Here is a 27,587-nt window from a genome sequence, read left to right on the forward strand (position 1 = left end):
ATAGAACATTGGCATTGTGTGCACAATGATGTGCCATTGACCATGTGGGTACTGTCCACTGTTGATTTTTGCCAGATGGCCATTGAGATTGTATGGCACCCAAATCATGGTAGCTACCGCCTGGACCCAGCGGTGTGTCACCAGCAATCCCCAATGCACAAGTACAGTAGTGATAGACATGGAGACATGCCCAAATGGTGTTTGGCATGCCCCGCCATCCAAATCGTGGTGCCTCATGTGAATGTATGGTACCCAAATCGCGGTAGCTACAGCCTGGCACCAGCGGTGTGTCACCAGCAATCCCCAATGCACAAGTGCGGTAGTGATAGCCATGGAGACATGCCCAAATGGCGGTTGACATGCCCCGCCACCCAAATCACGGTGCCTCATGTGAATGTATGGCACCCAAATTGTGGTAGCTACCGCCTGGCCCCAGCGGTGTGTCACCAGCAAACCCCAATGCACCAGTGCAGTAGTGATAGCCATGGACACATGCCCAAATGGCGGTTGACATGCCCCACCACCCAAATCGCGGTGCCTCATGTGAATGTATGGCACCCAAATCACGGTAGCTACTGCCTGGCCCCAGTGGTGTGTCACCAGCAATCCCCAATGCACCAGTGTGGTAGTGATAGCCATGGAGACATGCCCAAATGGCGGTTGGCATGCCCCACCACCCAAATCTCCGTGCCTCATGTGAATGTATGGCACCCAAATCGCGGTAGCTACCGCCTGGCCCCAGCGGCATGTCACCGCCACGGAGCATGCCCTTACAGCCAATGGGAACCTTAATTGCGGTGGCATGATGCATTTTTGAAAATCGCGGTAGGCGTGCTCCGCCACCACGGAGCGTGTCATTGGATGCAATTGAAAGATGCACCATCGTGGTAGCGCCCACCTGGCCCCTGTGGTGTGTCACCCCCATGGAGCATGCCCTTATAGCCAATGGGAACCTTAATTGCGGTAGCATGATGCAATTTTGAAAATCGCGGTAGGCGTGTTCTGCCACAGCGGAGGCGGTCATTGGATGCATTTGAAAAAGGCAGACCTGGAACACCAATTGCTGCAGCTTGGCACCTTTGAAACGACCCCAGGGGGCTATATATGTGTGGGAGGGAGCCTCACATTTCCACTGCTCCCAGAGCCTGCTGCCAGAGACTCCTCATCTGCTGCTGCCTTCAGGGACTGCTACCAGAGACCCCTCACCTGCTGCTGACTCCAGGGACTGCTGCCAGAGACCCCTCATCTGCTGCTGCCCCCAGGGACTGCTGCCAGAGACCCCTCACCTGCTGCTGCCTCCAGGGACTGCTGCCAGAGACCCCTCATCTGCTGCTGCTCCCAGGGACTACTGACAGAGACCCCTCACCTGCTGCTGCCCCCAGGGACTGCTGCCAGAGAACCCTCAGCACCCAATTCCGCCGCTGTTGTCTCACGTCCACAGTGATGGCAAGGACTGATAAGATCTGTGCCAGTCCCTTCAGAAGCGAGGAGCTGGAGGTCCTGGTGGACGAGGTGCTCACACAGTACCCAAGGCGATATGGTGCACCAAATGTCGTGGTAAGTCCTCAACAGTGGGGGAGGGAAGGCGGGGGCACACATGTAGTTGGACTGATGCAGTATATGCCTGAGAGTGTGGGGTTGGGTCATGCACTGCCTAACATGCTGTCTCCAGGTGGAAGGTGTATGTACCCTATGCCACAGGTTTCTCTGCCTGCACATGTATGTTTGAGTGACCTATGTTGTGTTGTCAGTCATACAGTGATGCAGCAAGCTGTTCTTGCAGGAGTCAGGACAGTAATTGCTTTGCTGAATGGCTGTCTGTGCCCCTGTTGTCCAACTCAGTGAGAGCCCAGCTGGCCTGCACAGTCCCCACACAAAAAGACAAGGACACATCACTTAACTTACAGAGTATTACATCAGTCTTTTCTCATTGCACTCCAGCTATGGGGCATCTCAGCACTGTAGATTGTGAAGAGGATTTGGATTTGTGAAATCATGTCCCTTAATGTGACATCCATGACACAGTTATCTATTCACAGGGCAGGGACATTGAGGGCTGCGCAGTCTTGGACACAGTGAGTCTACCCCCATACACAGGTTGATATGTGATGTATGTCTTGCTCAACCTAAAAAGGGACTGGAGATGTGGGCAGGCTACACAGGGGTTTCAGTGCTGGCATCCTTCATGTGTGTGAGATGTGCAGGGACTGTGTTCCCCCTCACACCTGCATGCATTTACATCTGCTTTCCCCATGCAGATGTACCATGTGAGATGTATTCTTGTCTCTGTTAGACATATCTGTGGATTTTGGATGAGTTTGTATCATGCTATTGTGCTGAGAGATATAGGTGCATAACACTGTGTCACTGATCATTTCCCCCTCTTGTCTCCCATGCCTGCAGCTCAAGGCACACCAGCATAAGGCCGTGTGGAGGGCCATTGCGGCCAAGGTGTGGGCTCTGTGTGTCTCAAACCGACGGCGCACCCACTGCCACAAGAGGTGGGATGACATCAGCCGGCTGGCAAAGAACATGGCAGAGATGAACTTGGGGCTGCTTCCTCGCACTGGGCGGTTGGCAACGGCGCAGCATGACACCACTGATGGGCCGCGTCTTGGCCGTGACACAGCCTGAGCTGGATGCACGTTTGAAGGAGCATCAGCAGCAAGCCAGGGGTGTGCATTCTGGGAAGGGTGACTTTGGTTGGGAGTGGCTACATGTGTACAGAGCCTGTGCCAGCGATGGCCTATGTGATGTTGGTAGTGTGATGCAGTGGCTTGTAAGTGGCTGCTGGGCTGGGCTGGGTGTTTTGTATTTGCCCTACCTGTACTTACTAAGGTAATTTGAGTACTGTGCATTCCCATTGATTTCTGAGTCGTAGTCTTCAGGTATCGTCTGCATTGGGGTAGTCTGGGGAATCGCATGGGAGGGAACGGCAGTGTATCTGATCTGAGTGTGCCTTCATCATTGCATTCATTGCCTGCCTCAGATTTGGGAGGCTTAGACATCTGACACCAATGTGCACCAGTCGTTGTGCCCCAAAGTACAACATGGTGGGTGGCATGGGCTCATGGCCATTGTGGAATTTCATGTTGTAGTCTGTTTCTGTCTTGCCCACTCCTGTTCCTTCTAGATCTGTCAGTGGCAACAAGTAGTGTGCCCCCATCATGGCACTAGGTGTTCTCAGATCTATTTGTGTGCCTGGTTGAATGGAGCCACTAGCAGGGTGTTGTGCTGTGTGGTCATCACATGGCTCACTTATCCCTGAATTTCCAGTTTCCACGCACTGTTTGAGTCAATATAGTGAGTTAGCACAATGTGATTGCACAGGGTGGTGTGCAACATGTAGATTTAGTCATCTTTTGTGATGCTTTGCTTGCATCTGTTAGTTATGTTGCTGCCACTGAACTGACCCTACATCTCTGATACGGATACTGGAGACTATTTTGTAAGACTACAGAAATGTTTTGCCATTAATAGTGGCCTCTCGTCAGGCAGTGAAGGGTATCAACGTCTTTTTGTTGCAAAGTTAGTGGAAAATGCCCTTCCCCCAATAAAGAACAGGGTCCAAAAGGTTGAGAGTACGTGGCAAGCGAACACTTCTCAACAAATGTTACAAATGTTACAATATCACCACAATAGGATTAAAGAGGAAGAGGAACAAGATAGAAGGCGTGTCAAAGGATACTAAAATGAAAGCCCTGGTAGCACAGACAATGACTGTACCAAGTACAGGGAAAAATACAAAATCAACTGACAAGGGGTCATGTAATTATTGTAAGAAACCTGGCCATTTTGTCAGGGAATGTCCTGTATTGAAACACAATATAGCAACAGGAAAAACGCAAGCCCGTCCCTATGCCCCTCGAAACAAAGAGGCCCCAGCTCCTACGGCCCAGGCCCGACCCCCTACTAACGCCCCCACACAAACTCAAATGTACCAGCGCAATGATGAAATATACCCCGAATATCCTGAATACTCATGAAAGGGCCTAGAGAGAGAAAAAGACTTGCCCCTGATCCCTGTCACGGTGGACCAACGTGGCCCCTATGTACAAGCACACATTCTGGGGCAGGACAGAAAATTCCTCCTTGACACGGGCCAGTAGGACAACGATAAACCATGATGAGGTCCCAGGGATACCTCTCTCCGGCTCACATAGTATTTCCTTGGGTTTTTCGGGAAAAACAGTAATAAATAAGGTCTCCCAAAATGTTTCCATAGGAGTGGGTCCACTAACACGTACTACAGATCTAGTGTTAACAAAGACCTGTCCCGAAAATTTATTAGGTATTAAAACACTGAAAGAACTGGGTGCCGTGATATGTTGCTCCCCAGAAGGTGTCAGGTTATTCCTACGAGATTTCAAAGGACATTTCCTGGAAAAGGAACTGGATGCCAGACTCAAAGTGATCCCGCAGACATTATGGGCAACTAGTCCTACAGACGTAGGCTGTATGGACATCACACCTCACAAGATTACACTAAAGGAAGGTGTGGTTTTGCCACAAATCAGACAATATAAAATACCACCGCAAGCTGAACTAGCAATACTGCAAATTATAAATGACTTGATTGAACACAAGGTAGTAGTAGAGACAGATTCCAATACTTGCAACTCACCTGTTCTTCCAGTTCTTAAAAGAACGGACCCAACTGCTGAACCTGTATATCGTTTGGTAGTGGACCTGCGAGAGTTAAACAAATGTGTAGTGCCACAATACCCTGTGGTACCCGACATAACATCGCTTTTGACAGCAATTGACGCAAAGGCTACCTTCTTCACTGTCGTAGATCTGAAAAACGCTTTCTTCAGCATTCCTATTCATGAGGATAGCCAATATCTTTTTGGGTTCTCATTAAATGGCAGAAGCTTCATATTCACGAGAGCTCCTCAGGGCTATACAGAAAGTCCCAGTATCTACAGTCAAGCCCTGAAGAGGCAGTTGGACAGCATCCAGATGCCTATAAACACCACGCTCATACAATATGTGGACGATATCCTCATAACAGGTCAGTCAGAAACAGAGTGCGAAAATGCTTCCCTCCAGGTGTTACTATTTCTTGCAGACAAAGGACACAAAGTCTCCCCCTCTAAATTACAGTTCTGTGCACAGCCAGTGGCCTACCTTGGGCACTTGCCGTCCAAGGAGGGTAGACAACTTACACAGGAACGAATACAGTTAATCGCCACTATTCCACGTCCAACAACACAGAAAGAAGTGCGTGCCTTCATTGGCTTAACATCATATTGTAGACAATGGATTCCTCAATATGCCCATTTGGCCAAACCATTGATACAACTGACCACTTTGGAGGCCGGTTTATCGACATCTTTGCCATGGACAACTGAGCATACAGAGGCCTTTGAGAAACTAAAACAAGTACTTTGTCAGGCCCCGGTCCTGGCTACTCCAGATTACACCAAATCCTTCACGCTATTTGTAACAGAACGAGGCGGTACAGCACTTTCAGTCCTCACGCAGGACCAAGCAGGAAGAAACAGGCCCTGTGCCTACTTTTTAAGTACATTAGACCCAGTCGCACAGGCCCTACCTGCCTGCCTGAAATCTGTAGCTGCCACAGCTTTAGCCATCAGACAAAGCGATGACATTGTCCTCGGACACCCCCTGACAGTACTTGTACCACACGCGGTGGAACTCCTACTCAACAGAACACAAACACAACACCTTACAGTTGCACGATTAACGGGATATGAACTGACATTGTTCCAACCACACATAGAGATAAGGAGGTGTAACACATTAAATTCTGCTACCTTGCTACCCAATGCCACAAATGATGAAGATACACACGACTGTATTAAAATGATAGAGATTGTCACCAAACCCAGACAAGACTTGGCTGATGTCCCGCTATCAAATGTAGATGTTACGGCAGCTTATGCCATAACCACTGATAGTAGAGTCATAGAAACAAACAGAATTGACACCCTTTCAGCCCAAGCTGCAGAATTAATAGTAAGTGGGCGAAAAATTTAAAAGTAAAGATTTACACAGATTCGCAGCATGCCTTTGGGGTGGTTCACAATTTCGGGACTCTATGGAAGGTAAGAGGTTTTCTGACCTCCCATGGAGCAAAGATACAACATGGACCTTTAATACAGGACCTGTTGGACGCCATACACCTACCGACGGCAGTAGCAATTATGAAATGCAAAGCCCACACCAAAGTTACAGACGATGTTTCCAAAGGAAATGATCTTGCAGATCAAACTGCCAAACTCACAGCCCAGACAGCAGCCATTTCCCATAAAATTCAACAGGACACAGTTCTGGTATTAAGAGACCCTTCCAAAGACGTCATAGACATACAGGCCCACGCCACCCCAGAAGAAAAGAAAAAATGGACTGAAGCAGGAGGGACAGAGACTGAACAGGGGTGGGTGACAAAAGACAAAACAGTGTGGTTCCTACCCGATTCAATGGTACCCATAATCATAGAAACTACACATAGTCCAGCACACCTAGGTGAGAAAGGAATGTTAGATAGCTTACGACCATTATGGCACAACAAAAACTTGCGAGCTGCCGCAAAACACAAAGTCAGAACATGTATGATATGTTGTCAGTTCAATCCGGGGAAAGGGGTGTCTGTAGAACAAGGTGGATTTCACCCTCCTGAACATGCTTTTGAGGTCCTACAGATGGATTACATACAAATGGATAGATGTAGGGGACAGAAATACGTGCTAGTGGTTGTATGTGCATTGACTAGGTGGACAGAAGCCTATCCAGTACCAGATTACACAGCCGAAACAACAGCTAGACAATTGGTTAGGGAATTCTTTCCCCGATATGGACTGCCACGAGTTATCTATTCTGACAATGGTCAACCTTTTTCCTCTAAACTAATGGAACAGGTATCATTGTTGTTAGGGTACACCTGGAAGTTCCACTGTGTCAGTCACCCACAGGCAGCAGGTCTAGTCGAAAGACACAACCAGACACTGAAGACAAAAATAGCAAAAATATGCGCAGAAAAGGGTGTAGATTGGGTCACAGCCATGCCGGTAGCCCTCTTTTACATGAGAATGGTAGCACATTCAAGGACCGGACTATCTCCTTATGAGGTAGTTTACGGAAGACCTCCTAACATGTGGAGCACACCTAGACCCAAGTCTATCACGGATTACTGACAGTAATATGTTGACAGATTATCTTGCCGCCATGATGTCTGCACTACGCTCTTGTCGTTCACAGGTGGCGGCTGCCTTTCCAGATCACACCAGTCCCGAAGAGCGTGCGATAAGGCCAGGGGACTGGGTTCTCATCCGAAACTTTGATAGAACATCGCCCTTGGAGCCCAGGTGGAAGCAGCCAAAGTTGGTACTTTTAACTACGCGGACAGCAGTAAAGGTTGAAGGAAGGAAAGGATGGCTTCATGCCAGCCATTGTAAAAAGTACTTTGGGGATCCTGAGAACATTGTTCAAAAGAAAGATAACACAAACTATTTGCCCCCTCTCTTGGATCCGACCCCCCAACAAACTTACAGCTCAAAATTATGATCTGCCAAAGTAGCTCAAGTTTGATCAATTAAGTCCAGTTGGTACAGACTGACTGGTGAAGCGGTCAGACAATGACTACTGCGTTATGGCAGACTGCCTGGGGGCCGACTAAAAAGGCAATAATGAAAAAGAAATACTGCAAAATGTTACGTAGCAGATGTATAATGACTTTGATAATTTTGTTTTTGATATGTGCTATATTGACATGTGTGGGGTGGATATTACATGTTGCTTTCCCTTCCGAGACACCATCACCACACCAACAAGGGCATGTCAATACAACTGAAGAACTCACGTACCATACTTTATCCCCCCATGAGCAGAGTCACAGGCTGGCCTTACAGAATAATACCTTTATACAGATGTTACATCATACACTTCAGGTCAGCAATACCACAAACTGTTGGATCTGTGGTCGCCTTCCGGCGCACCAGAGTAGAGGCGGAATGCCTCTCTCTCCCTTGTCCTTCTCTTACAATGGATCGTGCCCAGCTTGGGATGCCCTAATGGTGGTCAGGAACGCCTCCTTGATTTGCCCTGAGGAAAAGAATTCTTGTAAAAATGGATGGCTATGGGGAGATTTGAATGCTGTCCTGAATAAAGCCTGTTACCCAGATGAAAACGGAGACCCCCAAGCTAGGGGCTCTGCTTTAGAGAGTGAGGAATATCGGACAGGCAATGAGACAGTAGCATTCCAAATATTGAACATCAGGTCTAATAAGAATAATGGCCCTCCCTCTATATTGTTAACACCTACTAAAGGCCACCTGTGTATCAGAAAGAATGGATCCCTGAAATTAGGGCACAGTGATTGCTCCACGATGCTAGATTTTGTGGATTGGGGTAAGTCTTTATTTGTAGCCTCCCGCCACACCTATTTTGTTTGCGGCTCCACGGCCTATTTTCGATTACCTCAAGGGTGGGGCGGCACATGCTACATAGCATTTCTCCTCCCACCAGTTTTTATAGCACCCGCTTCCTATCATAAGGATCTCCGGCTATATCAGCACAAGCTAAGGAAAAGAGCAATTGATACCTCAGGGGTTGACCAGACTGAAACAACTTGGGAACAATATACCGATTTTAATAAGGGATTCTTCTTTTTCATAGGCCCTGTACAATATAGTAAATTAATACGTAGACTTACCAGGACTCTGGAGGCCGTCATCAATCAGACCATATCTGCCCTTGGAAACTTGACCGAGGAACAGACGGCCATAAGGATGGTAACACTCCAAAACAGTCTTGTTCTTGACGTCATACTGGCTGACCGGGGTGGAGCATGCACATTGATCGGTTCTAGCTCCTGTGTGTATATTCCTGATAACTCTCCATCAGTCTCTGCGGCAATTTCCAAATTGCATAAAATAGCTGCAGACATACACCAAGAGCCCGGCTCCTGGACACTAATGGGATGGTTATGGGGTATGTTGTCAGCATGGGGCTGGAAGGTACTTTCAGGACTAGGCCTTGTGTTGATGATGGTATTGTCCTGCTGTCTCTGTGTCCAATGCAGCCCCGCTTTATGCGGTCTCTGTGCTACATGCCTAGTCCCAAAGCCAATTAATAGAGCAAAAGAAAATGAGAAATTATGTTGCAAGCCCATGTGGACGGCCTCATGGCCATGGACGTGATCTAAAAGAAATAAAATAGGTTGCGCTTGGGGACAAGGAGGGAATGAGAAAATAAAAATTAAAAGATCACATTAACTGGTTCTGTCCCCTCACACACTTTCCTTTCTCTGCTGCTCCAAAACAATTCTATAGAGCATCCATTTTAGATACAGCATCCATTTTAGAATTCACTTCAGCTTGCCCAGGATCAGCCAGTTCACGTATCTCCTCAGGTTGCACAAGTTCTTGGTCAGTTACACCCACACATTTTTGTGGTTAAGCCGATTCTGAAAAAGGGCCCACCAGCCTTCTCTTTTCAGAGAAAAAAGGCTTGTCTAGTATCTCTTCGAAGCCAGCTGGCCTAACATTCACTGAGGCCCGCAGATTGTCACATATTTCAGCTCCCTCAAAGGTTGTCTGTTCATAACCTACGCACCACTCCCTTATCTCTCAGGCACACCAGCTCCCCCACCCTCTGATAAACAAAAACCCAAGCTGTTTCCTTGAAAAGTACGTGTCTATCTGTGTTTTGCTTATGTGCCTTGAGCAATGCTAATTTGCAACATCTTTCTGCTACGAACTAGGAGGGCTCTTCCCAATATATTGTGAAATGTATAAAAACTGTATTCAGTGAATAAAGTGTCAGACCACTCCTGAACCTGCTGAGGTGAAGGAGCTCTTCCTTAACTCGAGTTAATGAATAAAGGCCCATTTAACTCGCAAACCACGGACTCCTCAGTTCATTATTTTATTGGTATTGCTAATTTATAGAAATTCAGATCTGGTAATTAATTTATTTACCACATCTCTCTCATGCAGCATCTTCTGTGGTCACAGAGGGACAGGAGACGCACACCAGTGGGGGTGAAACAAGCACAACAGCTGCACAGGAGCCCAGTGACACAGAGGTCACCAGTGCCTCAGAGGGGGACAAGAGTCTGCTGGAGGAATCCCAGCCTGAGACGCAAAGTTCCACATCATCTGATGCCTGCGGTGATGCATCCATGTTGGCGGGCACAGGGAATGGGGACTCTGCATCATCTTCCAACACACAGCGGCCAGTGCCCACCCTCCCAGCCACTACCTCTGGTGCTGCCCGTGTTTGCCCCAGTAAGAGGAGAAGAGTGTCCTTCACCCCGGGCACTGCTGCCCCTGCCCCTGCCCCTGTCCCCCCCTGCTGCCATCAGTGTGGAGTCTGTGGACCTTTTTCACCAGCTGTGTGTAGGCCAGACAGCTCTCCTCAATGCCGTCATTGACCACGCCCCAAAATTGGCACAGGTGCTTGTTTTCATGGAGGGCATACATTCAGACATGGGTGGGCTGCACCGGACTGTCCAGTCTTTGTCCTCCACAGTGACGACAGCCCTTGAACAGGCACATACTCACAGTCCAGCTCCAGTCCCTTTGTCCACCCATCTGGCATTGGCCACGACTGTTGATAGTGACCACGCTCCACAGACCTCAAAGTCATGATACAGCATACGAAGCACACAGCAGCAACAACCCACGTGGTCCCAGGCGAAGACACCATCCCCACAGAAGACCAAAGCCACCCCAGAGTGCAAAGACAAAAGCCCGTCAGGTGACACCAGGGGCCAAAATGCAAAGAAGCAGGCCACAGGCTCACATGCCTCATAGGCATCCCCAGCCAAGGACTCTCCTGTCCCTAAAGCATCTCGAAAAGAGAAGCATACAGTTGCTGTGCCTACCAAGAAGCTGGTGCATGCCAAGGGTACACCAAGGAAGGGCTCCAAGGCAGATCCACCCACCACCTTGACTCCCATTCCAAGCCCACTGAAGCAGGGGAAGGAGGGCACTGAAGGGGTAACACCTAGTAAAAAGGGGATGGAGGGGCAAAGGCGAAGCCAGGCAAAGCGTTCCACTGGATCCAGCACATCCCCAGAGGGAGTGCCAGCGTCTGCACCTGATGCAGCTTTGGTGGTTAGTGTGCCTGTTGTGTCCACACCACCTCGCACTAACGCCAAGACAGGGAAGCCATTTAAAATCCCCAAGAAGTGGAAAGGCACCCCTCCACAAACTCCCAGCCACACTGTGTCTCACGTCTACATGACTCCGCCTCCACGTGCCACTACACCACCTGGTCCAAACAGCCCTCCGGCTTGCCAAGCCACTGATAGCTCTACCTCAGCTGGTGCGCTCTCTCCCCGGTCAAGTGCTCCGACAGTCGCCAACACACAGCCAGCTCCCAGTCTGCTTGACAGCCAAGTCTGAGTGGTAGTCACCCTCACACACCTGTCTCTCACAGAGGTGGGCCTGTACTGCACATTGTTGCACCCTGACTGTGTTGCTGACCATCGAAAGGTACAGTCGCACACATGCCCTGTGCAGCTTCTCATGGACATACTCTGCACTTCGTTTTGGCCACTGGCCTTGTTGCACTTTGCTGTGTTCAACTTTTCCCTGTGCAGCTTCTTATGAACATACTCTGCACCCTGAACTGGCCACTGGCCTTGCCTTTTTGCCCATGCCTGTGCAGCTTCTCATGTACACAATCTGCACTTTGCCCTGCCCACTGGCCATGTTGTTCACTGCTGTTTGCCCCTTGCCTGTGCAGCCTCTCATGGACATACTCTGCACCCTGAACTGGCCACTGGCCTTGCTGTTTTGCCCTTACCTGTTCAGCTTCTCATGTACATACTGTGCACCCTGAACTGGCCACTGGCCTTGCTGTCTTGCCCTTGCCTCTGCAGCTTCTCATGGAAAAACTCTGCACTTTGCCCTGCCCACTGGCCTTGTTGTTCAATGCTGTTTGCCCCTTGCCTGTGCAGCTTCTCATGGACATACTCTGCACTTTGTGATGGCCACTGGCCTTGTTGTTCACTGCTGTTTGCCACTTGCCTGTGCAAATTCTCATGTTACTACTCTGCACTTTGTGATGGCCACTGGCCTTGTTGTTCACTGCTGTTTGCCACTTGCCTGTGCAACTTCTCATGTAACTACTCTGCACTTTGTGATGGCCACTGGCCTTGTTGTTCACTGCTGTTTGCCAATTGCCTGTGCAGCTTCTCATGTAACTACTCTGCACTTGGTGATGGCCACTGGCCTTGACCTTGTCTAATATTGGTGCCTATCTGCACAATACGTGAATAAAGACAGTTGCTCCTGTTGTCTGTTTTGTCAGTGTCCTTACTGAATAAAGTTATTTTGCTGTGTGTATATGGTTTACCGTGGCACATGCTCTGTGTGCACTTCAACATAGCCAATGTCTTGGCTCACTTACTCCATTTTCAGTTCTTCCTGACCCTGATACTTGTGGGGGCAATGATGTAAATTTTAAATAGAAAGAGGTTGTCATTTTCTCCTTTTGCTCATGTTGGCAATGTTGTACACATGTCAGGTTGGGGGGCACTGCCAGCACTGAGTGGGATTCTATCCACAGAATTGCAGGCAGGCTGGCCAGGGTCATCATGTATGTGTATTCTTCCTTTATTTGTGCCCAGTAGTGTATGTGTGTGGTCATCTTGTGATGGCCAGTCATCCTAGTCCCATGGCTTACTTTCAATGTGTGCTCTTGGGTGGTCAAGAAGTGTACATTGAGAAGGGGGTGACTTTGTCAGGAGTGTTGATGTGCGTGCGCCCCTGCATTGTCAACTACACACATGTGTCACCAAGTAGTTGTTTGCCTGTTGTTTTGATTGTTCAGCCCTGTGGATGTGGTTGTATGCACATGTGTGAGTTGTATGCTGTGCACTGTGCAGTGCGTTGGTGTGTCCTTGCAGTTCTGGCTGACTCCTACTTGTTGTTTTTGTCATTTGTGAGTATGCAGAGTGTGTGACTGGCAAGTCAGTGTTGTGTTTTGTTGATCATCCATGTGTCTTGATACTGTTTGTGGAGACTGTGCAGACCTGCTGCTCCACACTGCCATTGTGGTTGTGTTTTCTCATGCATTGCTGTCACATGGTGCCTTATTGCCTCCAGTATGGCATGTTGTGTGTGGTGTCATACCATCCCCTCTCTGTGCTTCAGATGCCTACCCATTGTGAATCTGCACTCCCATTATTTGTGTATGATACACTCCTGCCATGTCCCCTACTGACATGCAGAACACATCACTTTGATGTCAGCTGTCCCATTGGTGTACATGTGTGTATGCCTCCCCATCACTTCATTTGTGACACAGTGATTTGTTGTACAGTTCTTAGGCCAGGAACAATGTGTCACTCAGGACATTTCCCAATAGGTTATGTGTGATGTTCTTGTGCTGTTTGGCAGTCATGGTTGGTCATATGCACTTCAACTGTGTGTGCTGCCCAGTCCTCCTGTCAAGTTGCTTCCACCTTTCTGTCCCAAACTTGTGCATCTGTTGGTGTTGTGTTGAATGTATGTGTGTTAGCTGTGGCACTGCTTCACTTCCTGGGTGTCTATGTGCTGTGCTGATTGGTGTTATGTGGGTTAATGTTATGTCACTCATATCTGTGTGAGACTGGTATGCTTGGTGTGCATGCAGTGTTTGTTGTGCATGCAGTGCTGTGGGTGCATGTTGCCTTGTCATTGCCTGGTGTGCATCCCCTGCTGTGTTTGCTATGGGATTTGTCTGATGTGGCTGTGTTTTTCTGTGATGGTGCACTTCTTGTCTGTGTTGTGGTATGTTGCCTGTGCATTGTTCCTGACTGATGAGGTTGTGCACTCCTGTTGTGTCTGTGCTCCCATTGCCTTTCCACAGTTTAGCTGCACAGGTCATGTGTGGTCTTGTTGTGGTTCTTTGTGTGTTTCTGTTGGGTTATGTGTTTGTCTGTAGTTTATGTGCAGACATTTGTTCTGGCATCCCTGTGTGTGTGTGTGTGTGTGATGTTTGTGGCTACCCCCAGGGTGTGTGATTGTTTGTCTGTGTATTGACTGGCAAATATTGCCACCTTTCAGTGTGTTTGGCACTGGTGTTGTGTGCTGCTGGTGTGAGGGGGGTATGTGTGTATATTCCTACTAGTGTTTGACAGTCATGGAGTGTGTCAATGTGCCCTGTGTGTTGTGCTGCTGGCGTACTCCTGTGAAGTAGTTGTATACATATGTGTGTCTGTTCACAGTTTGACTTCAGGGCCTTCCTTTCATCCGTGTGCCTATACATGGGCTGCCTTGCTGTCTCCCTGGGTTGTTGCACTGAGCTGTCTGTGGTTTGACTTCACTCACTGTGCCAGCCATGTGTGCTTTGATGGGCTGAGGGTGTTGTTCTATGTGCCTTGTCTTGATGTGATGTACACATGCTTGTTGTCCATGGCCTTCCATTTGTGTGCACCTCACTTTGGGTTTCCTATTTGTTGTGCTCCATTGCTGGTGGCATGTGGTGTGTGTATGTGTCTGTGTGTCAGTATGGGGTATGTCTGTGTGACTTGGCAGGTTGTGTGTCCAGTTGGATGTTTGTTCTTTGTATGTGTGTGTGTTCATTTAGTGCTTGTACTCATTTTTATTGCCATGAGTGTGGTGTTGTTGTGGTGTCGGTGTTGCCCTGGGCCTGTGCTTCTGTGCTGTGTGTTCCTGTGCAGCCACTCCTGCTGTGGCTGTCTCCCTGGTTGTTTGGTGTAGGCTGTGGATTCACCTGACTTGTTGTTGTGCATGGGGGGGCACATGGCATGTGCCTTCCAGGGGGGGCTAGTGTGTGGAGGGTGGAGGTGTGGCCCTGTGCTCCTGGATGCTGAGGGGTGACTCGGTGGCAGGTGGGTCAGGTGTGGGTACACTTGTGGATGTGTTCCTGTCCCCACCAGGGTGTCTGATGTGAATTTGAACCCTGTATCAGCCCATGAGTTGTGTGTTGTGGTTGTGTTATTGCGCACCTGCGGTGGTGTCCGCGGCAGTCCATGAGTTGCTGGTGATGTATCAGGTACAGCACCAGTAAGATGTGTAGAGCTGGATCCATTACGCTCACGACCGGGTGGTTTCTCCACTGCAGTGCGACTGCTTGTTTGGGGCATCCTAATTTGTGGAGCGGGGCAGACGTTATTCCGCACGGTGGTGAGTCTCCATTGGCTCACCGCCGCGGTGGCAGGGCTCACTTTGATGGTAGTGTGCGTCGCACCGCGGCGGATGGGAAATGGGCAATGTTTGGCCATACTAATATGACGGGCATGAGCTCCACTGCTCGCGGGTGGTAAAATGCATTTTTCCGCACCACCAGTGCCGCAGTGGTGCCACCGCCCGCCACCCTAATAGGCCCCTAAGGCTTCAATTTTAGGCCTGAGGCATGTTTGCAGGTCCACTTAAGGGCGTGGCACAATCAATGCTGCAGGCCCACTGGTAGCATTTATTAGGAAGTGTCTGGGCACATCTAGTACCACTCTATTAGGGACTTACAAGTAAACTAAATATGCTAATTGGGTATAATCAAATTCTACAAAAATATACGGTTCAAAGCCAGAGGGTCCTAGGGAAAGTTTTGAGACCTCACAGGATTTATTCCCCAACTCTGGAACTATAAACAGTATGAAATCCTGGGGTCTGTAACACTAATTAGAGAGTGTGGTGACCCACTACTGACTAGTTTGCAAAGTAACAAAATGAGATATAGAACTGAACCAGTGACTATGCCCCACAGACCTAAATGTGGGCATTTCCCTTTTTAGGACGAAATCCCTCACTCACCATAGGTGACATGTTTCATCATATTGAATTCTCCTCCCAGGGAAACACCTAGTTCCCCTGGGGGCTACAACCCCCTCTCTGAGAGGGAGGAGCTCAGGGATGCTTTGTATGTTTGATAGGATATCCTAAATCCATATATGAAGAGCTAATAGTGTGAGTGAGGGTGCAGCGCAAAAGAAAACAAAACTGTGAGGATGGTGAAGTTAAAACTAGTAATCAGGAAAGGGGGGGACAAGAGAGCTGGTTGTTTAAAGAGGTCCTGTTCTAATGCTCCCGGGGGTCTACGTGGGAAAAGACAGGTAAGAGCAGTTCCTCTAAATGGCCAATTTGGAAAAGATCGTGATGATTTTGCTGTTGAATCTGATCTGGGAAGGGAAAATTAAATTTCAGATCTTGTTGCCCTCACACACCTGTTAGGGTGTCATGCTTCATCATTGGGCGCTCTTCGTCGGACCGGCGCTGCAATGTCCAACGGGCCTGGTGGCATCTTTAGCGGAGATCTTTTGATCTGAGAACGCCGTTTTGTGTGAAGACCATGTGTATGACTGTGGAGGGTAATAGCTCCTAAGAATGTGGGGATTCGAAAAAACTAAAATAGACCCTGGCCCCTCAGTAATTTTAATTAGGTTAAGTAGGGCTGGGACTAGGTAAAACCAGGGAGGCTACTCAGGTGATTCTAGGTATCAGGGTAGCCTATAGTTGACAGGGGTCAACATGTTTCGTGTCGTGGATGCTCAAACTCGAGCGACACTTCTTCAGGACCGTGGGACCAATTATAAGTACATATACCACAATTTCTTATAACGGGGTATTTAAGGTCAACCACATGTAAAGCTGAACCTAAATATGGTACAGAATAGAAGGCTCCGCCTCAGAGTGAGGGGGTCAGAGCTTCATAGGTGAAGGAGTAGCAACCGGACCACTGGAACGGTCCCACCAAAAAGTAGCGGAGGGCAGGCCAAAACAGGACGTGTCTGCTCCTCACCTTCACACAAAACGGCGTTCTCAGATCAAAAGATCTCCGCTAAAGATGCCACCAGGCCCGTTGGACATTGCAGCGCCGGTCCGACGAGGAGCGCCCAATGATGAAGCATGACACCCTAACAGGTGTGTGAGGGCAACAAGATCTGAAATTTAATTTTCCCTTCCCAGATCAGATTCAACAGCAAAATCATCACGATCTTTTCCAAATTGGCCATTTAGAGGAAGTTAAAACTAGCTCAAGAGCGCAAAAAAGAGACTTTATTGGGAAACGCTCTTTGCTAAGATTAAAACTACAGTGCACCAGCGGTATGGATTTGAACCGCGATGGTGGAGTGAAGAAAATTGGTCAACCTGTTTCAGCCAAATAACCTATAGGTAGGTGTGGCTTTCATCAGGACCTAAGGTGCTGCTGCTAAGTGAATGTGAGTGTAACAACACAAAAAGGATACAAGGACAGAAGACTTCTTAATGTCCCTTATTCATGAGGAAAATTACCTACAATCGAAAAAGAGATATTGGGACATGGTTAAATCAGTGATTGTAAGTATGCCAAAATAACTAGTTCAGTTCAAAAATTCAAAATGGAAAACTTTCCCATAATTACTGGGTAAGTAAGCACACCTCTTCCTGGCGACATCTCAGGAAGGGAGCACCGCTCTGAAAAGAGCGGTATCAAACAGTTGTTAGAAATATATGTCTTTTCATAATAGACGGGATATGACAAACATGTCAATAGCCCAGAAAAGCATGTATTCATGGAGCCAATCTAAAAAGGGAGACTGTAAGAGGTTGAAGCACAGGACTAGTTAACTGTGACCCAGTGCTGGATATCTGGTATATTAATAATACAGAAAAAAGACTAGGAGTCATGATTGGAATCATAGACTACTTAGTCATGAATCAAGACTTACAACCATTATCATTTAATAAAGGTGAGTTCGTCTATACAATTTACCCAAAGATGTGTCAGTAAGTCATTCACCCAACACGATTTTTCAGTGCTCAGAAAGAACCCCATCTGGCACCCGATAAAACCTTCTATGTGTTAAAAGAGACACCTATCTCTAGCCAAAAGCGTGTCAGTCTTTAACCCGCCACATAGTGTCATTGAAGACACTAGAACAAGGCATCATAGCAAGAATGGTAAAAGCTAAACTGCCCAAGAGGTCGAGCGCAGAAACACGCAAAAGGGCTTACCTATCTGTCGGTACGCCGGCGTAGCTTAAACCTGTGGTGATTCAATCCAGGAAACGGCCTTCTTTTATGCCCCGACACGTTCCGCCAATCAATCACATCTGATTGGGCCACGTCGGCACTGATGAGCGCGCATGTGCAAGAAAGGACGCTGTATATTCACAGGGGCGCACGATCTAATATGATAGGTCGACGCGCCTATCAATGTTTGCGCATGCGCCCTACTGATCCGTTATGCCGGCTGATGCTGTGGGAAAGGGTGGGAATAAGTCTGGAATGTCCGCCTGTTCAAATGAAGAGACCCCGTCCCACCTCATAAATAACGAGACTCAAAGACAACTTAAGAAATCCCGAAATAGTGAGAGTAGTCTCGATGTACATCTCTACAAGATAAAAGAGTAAATAGTAAAAAGACGTGGACCAGTGAGTCCATAAGCTACTCTTGCCTGTCCCTTGAACAAGTTCATGCTATCTCCAGAACATCTGTTATATTTAAAAATTCATAACTTTGACATTGATACTTGATTGTTTCAGCAATATGTTTTCTAAAATGATACATTGCAGTTTACATACTCAACAGTTCATCAGGCATATTGTTTTTTATAAGGAACATATTTCTTATAAAATATGAATGTGCAAACCCCTCAGAGATGTACCCATAAAGATAGGTGTAGCAATCTTGCATGTAACAGTCAATCAACTTGCCTGTGCTGTAGGTCATTCATTTTGTGGCAAGGAGTTCAGCTGTGTTGCATGGATGAGATGTTGTGCTAGGTTTGCACAATAGCCCAGTGCTACACTGTTCTACCTAACCACATGGGTAATAGATGTGTCCTAGTTCCTACATACGTTTCTTCTCTGACTTAACCAAATGCTCATCTGTGTGTGTCTTGGCAGTCAGCTCTTTCAACACTTTAATTGTGGGTGCAGGATCAACCCATTACTAGTGGCATCAATGTATCTGTGTCCCCCAGACCATTTGGTTTACCAAGAGATGTTTTTTATTCATACACACACTGTTGGACTTGGCCCTTTTGGCAGGTTCACCCCTAAACTTTTTGCCTGTCTCTTAGCCTTTTCCCTGTGTAGTGTTGGTGGTTTTTGGCCTCTGCGCACTTTTGCACTGTGGCCCAGTGTAAAGTGCGTGCGCTCTCTGAGTGCGTGTGGTGAGATTGGCCTGCCCTCCCATCGGAATGCATATGGGATATGTGTGTCCATGGTAATTCGTGGTGTGAGAGGAGTGCAGGGTCGAGTTTAGTATGTACAAACTTGTGAGAATAAATGCTGCGCAATGGTGTGCGCAGATTTATTGTGTCTGGTGGAGAAGTGCCACTTTTAGAAGTTTGCATTTCTGTGTGCTGTGTGCTGTGTGTCTGCCTGCCTGGTGTGGAGTGCATGTCTGGCTTGTGGTTGACAAGTGCTGGATGGTGTGGGGAATTCCAGGAGCCAGGGTGAGTCAGCCCAGTGGTGAAAAAAGAGATCTGCATCTATATGGGAGGGAGGAGTTGCACCTGGGACCTGAATAAGGCTGTGCCTCCCCTCCACAATGCTGGCTCCACCCCCTGCGGTGCATCTGATCCTGAGCCCCCACCTAACAAAGGAGAGAGAAGCTGAGCAAAACAAAGTGCTCCAAAGCTCCCCCAAACCAGTTCTGACTGGTATCCCCAAGCCCTGTGCTTACAGACAAAGGAAAAAGGTGTATCAAAGAAGGGGCTGTAACCCCATGAAAATGTTCTCTGTTGTGCTGACTTGGTGGGCCTGCTGCTGCTGGGCTCCAGGAGGAACCACCACGAGGGACTGCCTCCCTGCTGGAGGGCCCTGTGTGCTGGCCTGCCTGGGCCCAGCCTTTGACCCCTGGACTTTGAACTCTAGTGCCTGGAAGAGCGCTTTACTTTTATTTTTAGGAGCACTTTACTTTCATTTCTAAGAGCGCATTGCTCTTTATTACTGGGAAGAGCTGGCGTCTGGCAGCGCGCTGCAGAGGTGCCTGCCGAGGGAATCCCGAGCGTAGGGATTCCCCCCTGTGCTACAGACCCGGCGGGAGTCCACCCCGCAATTTACCGTACTTTACACGGGTGCCCATCCTGCAACTGTGCTTAATCGTAAGGTGGGAGCCCACCCCGCGCTTATGTGAGGGAGAGTGCAGCCGCAGCAGAAGGAAGAGTCTGCCCGGAAGTGAGGCACAGTGCCACCTGACTGAAGGCGGGGCCTCACGACAGAAGCAGGAAGTAGTTCGAGAGCCTCGCGGGCTCCAGAACGAAGTCCCGGTCCCGAGGAGGGAGACTGGGTGAAGCACGGCTGGATGGTGGTGCGGGGCTCCCATAAGTGGAGAGAGCCCCGTCAACGCAGCTGAGAAAGAGTAAGGCGGAGGTTGGGGCCCGAGGTGCATTGTCGGCACCTGCATAGGACAGCCGCCGTGAGACTGGAGGAGAAGATCTTAGGAGACTCTCCCCCTCTCCAGCAAAGAGCCCAGTGAGTGAGGGCTTCTCTTTTTGGTGCCTCGTTTGTTGAGCGGGCCCGCGGGAGAACGGGCCGCTCCAACGTTGGGGGGGAGAGTCAGATTGGTTACAAGAGCCCCAGAGTGGGGCTCCAGAGCGCAGTTCCTCACCACAGCTGCACCGCCATAGCGGGCAGCTGCAACAGTGCCCATAATGTATTCTTAGGGCCCAAGTGAGGGACCAGGGGCACAGTGGTGCCCGTGTTAGCATTTCTGATTTCAGCTGCCCTGCGAGAGCACAGGCAGCTGCAACGTCTGAGCACATTCAGTTCCATTTAGAGTCCCAGAGAGGGGCCCAGGGGGCACGCTGGTGCCCGGGCTCATTTCTACAGCTGCCCAGCAATTAGTGGGCAGCTACCACGTTTAGGCCTGGTCATTTGCGCACTTTTACTCTGCTGCATTCGCAGCCAGCCCTGACATTCTGGACGTTAGGCATTTGAGCTCCTGGGAGAGGCCAGTTGGCCTGGGGCCAGTTTCAGTGTGTTGTGCCCCAGATTGGGGCACACTGTTTTTATGCCAAATATTTCCTAAGTGTTTAATGCATCCTCTGTTTTACATTGCAGGATCTCATGCTAAGTTCCTAACTTTACCAGTAGTTGCTGGTTGTGCACTACATTTCCTATGTGTGCTACATTTACAAGTGGTGATTTGTGATGGTTTTGGCAGAGGCCCCATTGGCCCTGTCGTGTGTAAATAGTCCCCTGTGAATATTGCCTAGTGCCAGTTGGCACAGTGTATATTATGTGATTATGTTTCTAATGTATTTATGACAATACAAAGGCTATTTTTATATATAACCTTGTGTGGAGTTCCTTTTGTGGTGTACCTGCGGTGTTGTTGCTGTGTGCGTGCGCAAACGTTTTACACATTGCCTCCGGGATAAGCCTGACTGCTCGTGCCAAGCTACCAAGGGGGTGAGCAGGGGTTATCTTTGGCATGTAACTCCCTTGCCCTGACTAGAGTGGTGGTCTCTGCCTGGCTTTGGCGCAAGCCTTAGCCAACCAGAGATCCCATTTCAAACACACACACACACACACATTCTACTATTTGTAAACCATCCTGCAGCAAACTGATTCCATACAAAATACATATTTACTACCTCTATTTCAGGCCACCCAATTACCTAAGGGGTCTCCTCTGTGTGCCTGCCACTTTTATCACTTTTCATATGCTATTCTGCATTGATTTGGAGTTGTATTAATTTTCTATTGGTGGATGGCTTAGTTGGTTTGGGGATTTGGTAAGAGGCGGGTCCTCCTGTCCCTATTGCCCATGTTGCTTTTTGTGTTTGGACACTGTGAGAATTTCTCCTATCTACAGGTACAAATGGTGTTGGTTAGTCTGCTCACTGGTGTGTTTGTGATAGCTAGTTTGTGTCGAGTCATACTGTCGATAGCTGACCTGGCTTGAGCTACTGAAGACGTTTTCCTTTCAAAATCAAATATGGGGTAAATCTTGCATGTTTTTTAATCCATACCCATACAGACCACTAATAAAGGGATACTTCGTTCTGTCTGAGATTTTTTTATGTTTTCTAGATACTTAGGTCATGAATATATCAAAGGTGCTCCCTGGAACATAGTTGAGCCCCTCCTGGCTTTGAGGGGCTAAGATAAGACCAGATCATGATGCATGCCACTACTAGAGTGGGTGAGGGTCTTACTAAAATGTGACTGGGCATCCACGTGGGATAGGACTTTCTCCAGACAGGTAAGGGATGCCCCATGTTTGATGTTGTTTTGTAACACTAGGGAGAGTGTATCCCTTGGACCAATTCACTAAAAGCTCTCCCCCTCCCTCCTCCTTTCCTGCAGGCGGTGCTCCTTTGATCCCCTTACCTACGGATTGTATGGGAAGCCGTCCTGTCTGTCCTGCATGCTTCCGACTGTGATAGTTCTATTTGATCTCCATTGCTGCCACATATTACTATGGGGCATATCATCAAGCACCTCGTTAAAATTATCGCCGCTTTAGCGGCAGAAAACTGCCGCTAAAGCGGCGATAATGGGCTTGATAATATGCGCAGATAATTCCCATAGAAGCCCATGTTGACACCAGAACATGAGCTTCTATGGGAATTCTCAAGGGCATATTATCAAGTCGATTATCGCCGCTTTGTTGTTTACTTCAGCTATCATGGAGAGATGCACTCTAAAGTTGCCCATCCCATAAAGAATAAATCAGTTCTGCTGTTGCAGATGCATCATTCTGACTGCACTGGCATTACTAATGTCGCAGAGTAATAAATATAGTGCCACGATATAGACTCACCTCTTTCCGTCCTTAAGTATTTGGGAATGTATGCTTTTTCATCATAGTAATAAGACAGAACAATATGGCAGACCAGTGAAAAGACATGACTACAATAACGCGTATGCAAAGTTAAAGCCGCTATTTTTACAAGACATAAAACCCAGTATTAAGACTTATGACTCTAGACACAGCACAAATTAAATTACCTAATAAAATCTCAGAGGATAGGAACTTAATGCAGTAGTAACAGTTTATTTTCGGCTTCGCCATCACAAAGTAATTTAATGATAATGTTTGAGCTTCGATCGCTGTAATAAAAATGTGCAAGTGTTGTTAATAAAATATAATGAAAATTAAACGATATTATTTCCTGTTTAGAAACAAATCATGACTACTGACGACACCTTTTTATAAAGGAAAAGACTGAAGAGAACTCTTGCCACCGTAAATCCTCATCTGAAAATGAAAGAGGAGAAATAACTTTGGACAGATGATAGTTGTGCATTGCGGCATTGCCTTAGATCTAAAACTCCATGACTCTGTGTACATTTCAAAAGGCAGAACATTCCACAATCTGATTTTATCATTCAGAATGTACTCTGGTTCACACAGAGCTTGGATCGAATTTTGAACGTGGAGTGAAAATGTGTGAAGCCTAGAAATGCAATTTCAGAAGGTTGTCTCCCTAACATGAAACACTATGGTTTATTCTGAAATAAACTAGCCTGTAGCTAAATAAACCTCCAGTAACGTTTGCATTATACGTGTTATAAAACATGTATATTTTACAGCAGTGTAGAGTATGACAGCCTCAAAAAAGGTTAATAACAGTTAGGTTATTTACAAGTCCTCATTTAATGTCACCATAAAAACGCTCTTGAAACCAGTGCAAGTCGCAGTAAAAACAGAAAGCTGCATATATGCAGGGACACCTAGGATAGGCACCTTACAATATATTTCCGAAACAGGAATCATGCCAAAAGTGCAGTACTCAAGGGAAAGAATGTCTTGATAAGTTTGGAGAAGTGAAGTTAACCGCCATAACTTTGAAAATAGAACATTTGGAGGCAATATCTCTTGACTCCAGTGCTGGAATTAGAAAAAAAATACTGTGGGAACCCGTACATTTGCGCGTCAAGGTGTGGTGGGGAAACGAGGTTGAGTCACAAGGGATGGAGCTTGAAAAGCAGTCCGACAGCCAACTTCTACATTTAACAAAAGTCTGCTGCAAAAAAATTGGCAATGAGAACAAATGGGGCAGTACATCTGTTCAGGACTACTCAATTGGTCACAAAAAGACTAGAATTTAGATTATTTTACATGGTTAAGACACCTGCTGCAGAGATCGTGTGCCAAGCAATTTTAGAGAATTTTTATAGAGATAAGATAATTCTACTAGCTAACACAGTTCTGGGGGAATTTTGTGGCATATTATCAAGACAGGCAATAAAATTATCTCCGCTTTAGCGGCAGAAAACTGCAGCTAAAACAGCGATAATGGGCTTGATAATATGTTCTATGGAATTCCAATTGAAGCCCATGTTAGATGTGAAGGACATCTAACCTGAGCTTCAATTGGAATTCCATAGAGCATATCATCAAGTCCATTATCGCCGTTTTAGCGGCAGTTTTCTGCCGCTAAAGCGGCGATAATGTTATCGCCTGTCTTGACAATATGCCCCTTTGTGTATTAAACAGTCACAGTTTTGACTCAAAGTACGATAGAGGGTTAATGTGCCTTCTGAAAAGCACATCCTGTAACATACAGATCACAGATTTATAGTTAATTCAGAGAGTTAAGTGGGCTACTGCTTTTGATACTGAAATCATTTTCTTACTTTCAATTCATAAGTTGCAAGCCTTCTAATATAGCAGAGTGATCTGTTTATCAGCACCAATGAGCTGCATGCAAACTGTAAGTCGTGGGTTTAGATCCTACTTTTTTCTCAATTTGTTGTGATACTAAGATTGCAAAAAAGACATCCTTTGGGAAGTAATAAAGCCATATTAGTATAGACAACTACAATCACTATGTTATGTTTTATATCCTGACTTTGTGTTTCTCCTGACCATTCACTCTTGACATATAACATTTAGAAGTATGCCCCGCATGTGATTCCTACACCTTATAACCTTCATTCTCTTATGTAACACTACATTGATTTACACACTTGCATGATTTATTGTACCTCTGACTGTGGGGCAAAATGCTCTGACACCCTACACTGGGACACTAGCACTATAAAACAATAAAATAAAAAAATATCAGGTGCCATTTAATCAATATATGTGTAATCACAGAGACAGATAAATATTGCATTCTTACAGTGCAAGCACATCTCTTCCATAGGGATTTGAACAAACATAAATCCTGCCTCCAATAGTTTCTGTTAAGTACTTGTAAAGTAGCAACAAGCTGTGCCACTTTGTTTCTTTCTACTGCATTGACATCTAGGTGTTTGACTCCAAATGGCTCCAAGCCAGGATGATACTTGAACTAAAGCTGGAACTGAATGAAGGTCCTTTAAATTAGGTCTTTGTTGTAGGCCTAGCTGGATGTTAAAATAAGAAAGCTTCCACCCCCCACTCCCCCACTGCAGTTTGCCGGCTCCTGCTCTGAACAGAAAAGCATACAATGTTTGGGCGCTTCTGAATGATGTCCTGGTGTTGGAAAATGACACCCAGATACATTCAGCATATTTCACTGGTGAAATAGCTGTGGGAAAGGGGCTCCTGCGAGATACCCTACTTTTCAGCATTGCTCGCCTCCTATTGACACAGTTTATGTTGTATTATAAATGCTGATTTCTCAAACCCACAATATAGGAGCAGTGTAGTCTGTTCAGCGACATAACACATGCCCCTGCAGTGCTGGGGTACCAACCCCTCAGGGGGCCCCCAGACCTTTAGGTGTTCCTCATTTCACCCAAAGCTAGTGCATATTTGTGAGGTATGAAAGGGCAACTCATCACTTTCTGCGGAGGGAAGGAGTAGGTGGGACATAAATCTGCAGTACTCCACCGAGTCTGTGCTTAAGGTGGGATATGGGAAATATCAAGAAGAGTATTGAATGACTGTATGAAGAAACAAGCTGCAAGTGAGAGTAAGAAGGCAACCATGAGAGGCTGAATTTTTATTACCCTCCATAAGAAAAAGTCTGTGTCAGTCTTGATCTGACAACACCTGTGAAATACCATGCACACTGCTGTGGAGGCAGTGCTTAATTTGATCCGGGGTTTTTTGGTGCTCAGCATAGGCACTTAATCATCAACACCGGTGCTTTTCATGAGCACCAGTTAAGAACACATTAATTTATGGGGACATTAAGTGATTTGTCCCGAATCACAGGATGTTGAGCCAACCCTGAGACTTGAACCTGGTTCCCCAGCTTCGAAAGGTTGCAGCAATTACACCACATCCTTTACCCACATTCATGGCTAGTAGTTGGATCTGTTTTAGGTGATGCTAACAGGAGAAATGGACTGGTGCAAGCTGCCTCCTGACAAGAGCCCCAGCACATATTTTTTTACAATTTAACCACTGTGTGGAGGTGAGTGAAACATATTGTAGTGTTGGCAAATGTGCTATTGCTCTCTCACTTTCTCGTCAGCAGCTAAAATCCATACGCATTTCACTATGATAGAAAATCAATGGTGCGACTGAAACACAAACACACCCACCATCCAAAATTGTTTCAAAACTTAAAACTGAAAAAGGAAACAGCTTATAAACCTATATAACTATATATCCTAACCTCTGTAAAATTGCAGCAAGAATAATAGTGAAGTATCTCTCTCCTAGGGCACAAACACAAGTGCCAGGTACAGAGACTACACAGGAAATGGTAGAATTATAACCGCTATCAATATTTTTATGGCTTCAGATAAACCGGGATCATAAATGATGCAAAAATCTTCACAGAAGAAACAGGGGTCGCCACAAGAACTCTCTCTTCTACAGGGGATAGAAAAGTAGGTTGAAGAGTTAGCTGGGAGCCCTGTACTTTTGCTTGTGCCATATTCTCAGCCACCTAAAACAACTTTAAGTGCAGAAGAAAAATAACAGACTAATGGGCATTTACTAAACTGTCACCCAACGCAATGCAGCAGCCAAAAATGCTGCACTGCGTTGCGTGACAGGGAGGGAGCAAGAGAGCACATATCTACAGAGATTTGGCACTGTTCTTCCCCTCTCCCTAATGCTGGTGCAGAATTTTGGTGCTGTGCCCCATGCACACACCTTTGCACCATAACCTCAGGTTAGATGTCCTTCACATCTAACATGGGCTTCAATTGATATTCCATTGGGCATATTATCAAGCCCATTATCGCCGTTTTAGCGGCAGTTTTCTGCCGCTAAAGCGGCGATAAATTTATCTCCTGTCTTGATAATATGCCCCCAAGTGCAAAATGTTAGTAAATCACCCCGTAATGGCCTTATCATGAACAGACGTGCTATTGCCGTGGTATTTGTGTATTTAATAAAAAAAAAACCTCTAAAGCGCATTGAATTACCTCAAAAGACTCTCCAAATTAATGAATGAGGTGCAGACAGAACAGCTGGGAAACTCTGAGGGCACATACTGCTCTCTGTTTCTGAGCTATATGCTCTCCGCAGCTCATGCATTAATTGGAAAAATGATTGATTTGATTTCATGCGCAGCAGACAGTGAAATGTCTTTAAAGGGAGCTCCAGATTTTTAGTAGATTTCCTTCTTAAACATTTTTACATAGAGAAAAATGGCATACATTGCACTGCGTCTAATTATGTGTTTGCAACAGTGTCCGGGTAAAATAAAATGGAAACAAGGAATTGTTGATCTATGAAACTCCAATAATTCTCTATAGCATAGTAAGTCAGAAAAAGAACAATCATCTGAAAATCCTCTAGCCTGACTACATAACTGAAGCAACAAATCTATACAC

Source organism: Triturus cristatus, chromosome 2_2 (assembly GCF_964204655.1).
Source record: "Triturus cristatus chromosome 2_2, aTriCri1.1, whole genome shotgun sequence".
NCBI lineage: Eukaryota > Metazoa > Chordata > Amphibia > Caudata > Salamandridae > Triturus > Triturus cristatus.